The 6504-nt window shown below is 39.7% G+C and overlaps 1 protein-coding gene across 2 annotated transcripts in view; it reads left to right on the top strand.

Annotated features, from left to right (window-relative positions):
• Window positions 1–1183: 1183 nt before the first annotated feature.
• PSD3 (pleckstrin and Sec7 domain containing 3) overlaps window positions 1184–6504 on the top strand; it is a 526912-nt gene continuing 521591 nt past the window's right edge. The window contains exon 1 of one of the 2 annotated variants that reach the window (XM_059685223.1): window positions 1184–1315. The gene's annotated coding sequence lies outside the window, so the exon portion shown is untranslated. The remainder of the gene's footprint in view (window positions 1316–6504) is intronic. The other variant, XM_059685224.1, reaches the window with a different exon arrangement.

Below are 6504 nucleotides of genomic sequence, written 5' to 3'. Positions count from 1 at the left end.
CAGCATCTCTTGTGTTGGACAGAGACTCCAAGGTAGGCCGCGAATGGGAAAGCGTGCGCTGGAAAACTGGGAAGAAGGAGTCAGGTAGGCCCCTTCTGGAGGCTGTTGGCCTGGGGAGACTGGAGGTGGGCAACCTGTGTGATGGATTTGGAAGACTATTGGGCTATCTCTGGTTGGTCCTGAGCTGGAAAGTGCTCCCTCCCAATTCCATGGAAGCATGGTGCGTGGCAGGGCCAACATTAAGGAAGCTTGCATTTGTTGATCAAATTTTGGCTGTTTTGGACTGGTTGCTGCAGATTATGGGGCAGAGTTCTGTTTCCATGTGTGGTCTGGCCGTGATCCCACTGTCCCTACCACGCATCCCCTTCTGCTTCCTCTGACCACATGCACTTTCCAGGTGAAAGCTGTCACTGGGAGTTCTCAATAGGATCTAACCTTTCAGTGTGCTGGGGCTTAGCATTTTTCCCTGAGAGCAAAAGCTTTAAGTGCTCGCATTTGGCACAGGCAGCCTGTGACCATGGCTATGGCTCTTAGTCCTTCAGCTCTATAAGGCAGATGGGCAGCTGAGCTCTTCGGTTTTAAAATTGTGATCCCCCCACTCACTGCTGAATTCTGTTGCAGTGCAATGGTTACCAAAACCCATATATTACCTATATTTTCATCACATTCTCATGAATAACAACTAAAAACTGAGTGTACACCATGTGCAAAGCTCTACATTACACACATGGACAAAGTCAGGTGTGGTGGACATTTTGTGGCCACAAATTTAGTATTAAGCCAGTTTCTGTATTCATAGAGCCTCCCAAATTCATTTCCATTACGGCCTTTTTCTGTGCCTGAAGTTTCACCACAGTGTAGGGAAATATGCAATGCTCTGATACCCAGAGCTTTCGAGCATCTTGCAAAATATCCCACCAGTGAAGCATGATGTTTGTCTCCATCTTTACTCCCTCCCTGTATCTAGTTAGCTGCAATGAACGGTCAACAGGTGATTCATTGGATGCTATTTAGTTTGTTCTGTCAGCTGTTTATTAATCTGAAACTTCCTGTTAAGAAGCAGGGTGTGCTTTTTAAGGAAACCTTACACAGCATAAGTTTTATTTTGGGACTGGATGTACTAATATATAAAGAGGGATCTGTGAAAGTCACTTAGTCCTGTACATAACCTTTTTTTGTTTTTCAGCAAAATTTTGTGGCCACTCACTCTGTGTTAGGCACTGTTCCGTGCACCGGTGGTATGGGAATGAATGAGATAGTCTCAACATCTAGAAGTTTGCCTTCTACTCCAGGGAGACAAGTGTAATAAAGTGTGGTAAGTACAACCATAGTTGTACAAGGTACAGTGGGATGCAAAGGGGGAACTGGAAAATTCCAGGGGAAAGAGGAGTGAGAAAGTTTTCACAGAAGAGGCTCTAGAAGGGAATTTAGGAAATATTTTCAGTGGGTGGATGACACGACAGAGTTGTCACAGTTTGGTGACAATGGAGGGGGGCATACTGGATAAGGAAAATGATGAAAGTAGGAAAATTATTTGAAAGTTACTTAAGAGGTTGTTGCAATGTTTTAGGCAAGAGATCATAAGGGCCTAATTGAAGACAGAGGTGGGATACAGAGGAGATTTGATAGAACTTTTACTGGTACAATAGGATGAGACAGTGGGAGGTGAGGAAAAAAATGAGTTGAGTGAAGGTTTTTGTTTTGGAGCACCCGGTAAAGTACGTCACCACTAGATAGAAGGGAACGTCATTGCCTATGAAGATAGTGGGTTCACTGTTGGACCTGTTGCAATTCAAGGGCTGCATGGGGACATCATTCATTCATTGGAAATCCAAGTTTGTAGTTTGAGAAAGAGGCCTGGGCTGGAAATACAGATGTGAGCAATATCTAACAATTTGGAAGTATGATCCTATTAAAACAGATTGTGTTTTCTGTTTATGGTGCTTGACAAAGGATGAGTGCTTGCTCCCAAAGTCTATAGTGTTGATTTTCAGGTAAAATGTAAGTGGATCCCAGATCACAGTGTTTTTCTTTAACGGTGTCAGCTTTTAGGTTGAGGGTTGGGCATATCAGGAAAGAGAAGAAAGTAGCACAAAGTAAAAATAACCTACAAATTAAACTTTAGGATGTTCACATCAACATTGAAAGTGTTACTTGCCTTTTCAGGATTAGAGATTTAAAAGACATTCTGATAAACTATGGGAAACTGTATAGTTGTATTTAATCTTGGATGCTGTAAAATGAAGGTTCTTTCCCAACCGTGCTTTACTGGTCCCTGGGAAGTTGGTAAAAATGTGAAAGGCCTGTCATCTTTTACTATGCAAAGTGGAATTTACAAAAATATATTTTTTGAAATATTTATAATTTTTAAAATAAAATTGTTATTTGTGCCCAGAAATCTAATGTAAACCTAAATCTAAGTGTAACACTAATACTAATTCTACTATAAATCTATATCTACACACCCAAATCTATACCCAATTTTAAGCTGAACTTTAACTTTAACATTAACCACAAACTTAATTGAAACCCTAACTTGAAACCTACATGTAGCACTAACCCTAACTCTATCTAGCCGTAACCCTATTTTCTTGTCACTAACCCTAACCTTAACCCTAGAACTGGCTTTTTTAATGGTATACTTTTTAGTGGGGAGATGTTCTTTAGGTCTGTAGTAACTAAATAAACAAAACTGAGAAAAGAATTTCAGATTGAGAAACTTAGAAGAGATTAGCAGATCATCTTTAATGACATATCATGATTAGGTAGCCTGAGCTTTCTGATAAAGATATCCAAGGTCTGGGTATTATTTCTGGATGTCTACAGGACATCTTGCTTCTGTTCTCTGATTTTAGAAAGTGGACCTAATAAGTGTTACTGTGAAAATACAGTGAATGTCTCTGAGAAGCTAGACCCAAATTGAGGGTACATTTTCACAAAGGTATGTGCTAACCTTGATCCCAGACTCCCAAAAGTATAAGATATTCCTGCTCCAAAGACAGACAGTAGGCTGGGACTCTCCTATTAATTTCTAAATCCCAATGTGACCCAAGGATGGCAATCCAGACCTTATCAGCTAGAACTCATCTAGATTGGACCAGTAATCCTTAGGACAATGTGCAGTGTTAGGTTCTGGGATTGTAGAAGTAATGTAAGATACCGTGTTCCATTCAGAGACTTTACAGCCAAGCTGAGGAAAAATGACCAACATATATGAAACAATGAGAGAATATGATAGGACAGAACAAAATTCAGTGCTACATTATGTGGTATAGACAGGGATAGTGAACTAGTTCTAAGTGTGGAAAGTATTTTCTCTAGCACTAGCAGCTTACCCAAACTATGTAACATTCAGTTAATCCTTTGTGGGACCTTGGGAGGTAGATATAGGACATTTATAAATGCATATGCAGAAATAGGCGAGAGGAGTTAACTATTTCTCCCCAACTCCCCCAGCAAAAGCAGAAAAGCAGAGTTTTGAACTCAAGTTGGCCAACTTCAAATGCAATGGGAAGCTCACTCTATTTCATGGAGTAAATGAGACTTGAATTGGGCTTTACAGGACTGAGCAAAATTTAAAGAGATGCAGTGAAACAGAAGAGTATTTTGAATGGGGTAAATACTATAACAAGAAGTCAGGAAGCCAGGAATAGGATTAGTGAGCAGACAGAAAGGGGAGTGGATGAGGTAAGATGGGATGGGGAAAATGGGGCTTTGAGAGCTAGGCAAAAGTGTTTATATTTCATCTAGGCTTTCACTAAGAAGTTAGTGAAGTTTTTAAACAGGATAGTGGCTTAAAGGAAGGTCCATCTGATAGTGGTGCGCAGGAAGGAATCCAACAAGGAGGTCCCAGAGGCAGGAAGGCCATCTAGGTGGCTTCAGGGTGAGGCTACCAGCAAGGGCCTGGAATGGGTGGCAATAGTATAAAACAGAAATAAATGGTTTTGTAAAAAGGGCAATTCAAATAGATCATCTCAAGTGTTTGATTAAGCATGAGAGATGGAGAAAGAAAAAAAAAATCAAAGAATTCCAAATTTCAAATATAGTCATACAGTCATAACGATGGGGATACATTCTGAAAAATTTGTCATTAGGTGATGTCGCCATTGCGGGAACATATCATAGAGCGCACTTACAGAAACCGAGATGGCATAGGCTACCTCCGTTTTTGTATGTGCTGTGCTTTTGCACGACTGGCAATGCAGTAGGCTTGTTTGCACCAGCGTCACGACTAACATGTGAGTATTGCACTAAGGATGTTACAAGCTATGGCATGATTTTACGACAGCTACGCGTCTCTTTGAGATAGGAGTTTTTCAGCTACATTATAATCTTATGGGCCCACCTTCCTATGTGCGGGCCATCATTGACCAAAATGTCATTGTGGGGCCCATGACCGTAACTAGTTATGTGACCTTAGGCAAGTCGTAGAATCTCTCTGGGCCCCTCGTGTGAAGAAACTGTGATGGCAACCCTCACCTCACAGGTGACTGACACTTGTTAGGTACGCATGTTGTTTTAATGAAGAGAGGCAATTTAAAAAATGTCTAGAAAGATATTCTAAGTAACATTATTTTAAATACGAAACATTGGTAAATATCCAAATGCTCTACCATGGGGCGAAGGAGTAAATAAATTATGAAAATTTTGTAGAAATTAAAATCACATTTGAAGGACATTGGGACTTAAATATTCAAAATATAAAGGTAGGTGGGTAGGTGGAGAAAACAGGACACAGTGCTATCTGAATATTTAAAAGAAGTATATGGATTGGAAAAGGGACTGGAAAAAATGTTAGGAGTGATTATCTCTGGCTAATGGTATGTGACTGGTTTGTATTATCACTTTTATACTTTGTGTTTTTCTAGAATTTCCAAATTTTTTACAAATGAACCTTTATTATTTTCACAAGGAGAAAAAATATTTAGGAAAAAAAGAAATAGAATCAACTACTACTGTTTAAAATCTTTAAATGTGTTCTTGTCCCTTGTAACTGTTTCAAAATAAAATAGTACTAAATCATAGGTAGAGAGCCAGTGTCCTTCTCTATCTGACTTAGAAAATACAAGTGGAGTGGAATAGAGTCTGAGATCTGGCAGAGAGGGAGAGAGGACACGCATAGGAGAAAGGGAATAGAGCTGAAGAAGATAAAATACTGCACGCACAGAGCAGCGATATGTGCCTCAACGGAAAGGAAGTCAGAGTGCCTCTCTGGAAGGTACTCTGGAAGGACCTTTGGGAGCTATTTACAGCTCAGATAAGTACAAAAGCAACTCAGGAAGTAGATAAGAATGCAGTTATGTCACAATTGCAAACAATGCTTCGTTGTACAATGTATTTCATTACGTTTGCTAGCCTCAAGAAGACCTTTGCCACAATTCCTCTTGGCTTGCCAGTAGGACTGCAAAATGTTTTCAATGAATGTGCATTCAGGAATAATGAAGATTGACCATGCAGTGACATTATGAAGCATTTACGTGTTGAGAATTTTTTTTATGAATTTATATATAACTAAATAGAATATTTCTAGGAAATAAGACCACAGTGTGCCCTTGAAGAAAATAATAATTGAAAACTAATAGAATAATGTATCTTAGAATCTTGATATTGATCCATGGTAATTCCTGGCTTTGTGCTTAATAAACAAATACTATGACATGCCAGGGCTTCTTGTTTGAGGCAATATAGAGTGGCAAAATGCTCTGACTCCACGTTTTCTGCTAAATATGTCACTTCACAGGACCTTGTGCTATCACTTAAGTTTAACACCATGGGCATTATCGTTAACGGACAGACAAGTTTCTGACCGATGGAGCCCTCCTTTTGGTTTCTCTTTGAATTCATGTCATTTTTACCTGTGTGTTGTTGTTTTCCACCAAATACATGCAACTCAAAGTTCAGGGAACTCTCTTCAAATATTTTTTCTTCTCCCAGAGCAAATTCATTGGCCTTGCTCATGTTTACCATCACTGTCTGTTTTGGAAGTCACTCCACCGAATCACAGGTGAAACACTAGGAACTGCCTGGCGAAGGTTCAGAGTTCTCTAAATACAAAGTCCCCCAAACCCCAGGAAATAACAAATCTGAATAGCGTCAGGGTGCAGTCTCTCGGTCTGGTTTCCTTTAAAATCAGCTTGTTATTAGGAAGACCCACATGTGCTAATTTCCTTGGCTGTGCTTACATTAATAAAAATGGCGTAAAAGAAAATGATGACTTTCTCGCTATCTCTCACCCCCCCCTCCCCCTTGCCAGTGTTTGTGATTCTTGCCTATATTGCATATGCCAAGTGGGCAAAACCGCTCTGTATAGACATAGGAGATTTCCCCCAGTTGTAAGGTATTTTTCAATACCTTAAGATGGGCGTCAAAGGAAACACAGTAAGATTGTTTGCTTATGATATTCCCATAGAGAATGACAGAAACATTGGGAAACCCAAAATTCACAGGTTGATACTAATATTTTAAAAGTTGAACCTCATTAGAGTCTGTTAGCATCTTTACAAT

The sequence above is a fragment of the Myotis daubentonii genome, chromosome 2 (assembly GCF_963259705.1).
Source record: "Myotis daubentonii chromosome 2, mMyoDau2.1, whole genome shotgun sequence".
Classification (NCBI taxonomy): domain Eukaryota; kingdom Metazoa; phylum Chordata; class Mammalia; order Chiroptera; family Vespertilionidae; genus Myotis; species Myotis daubentonii.
This window is presented reverse-complemented; position numbering and strand designations above follow the sequence as displayed.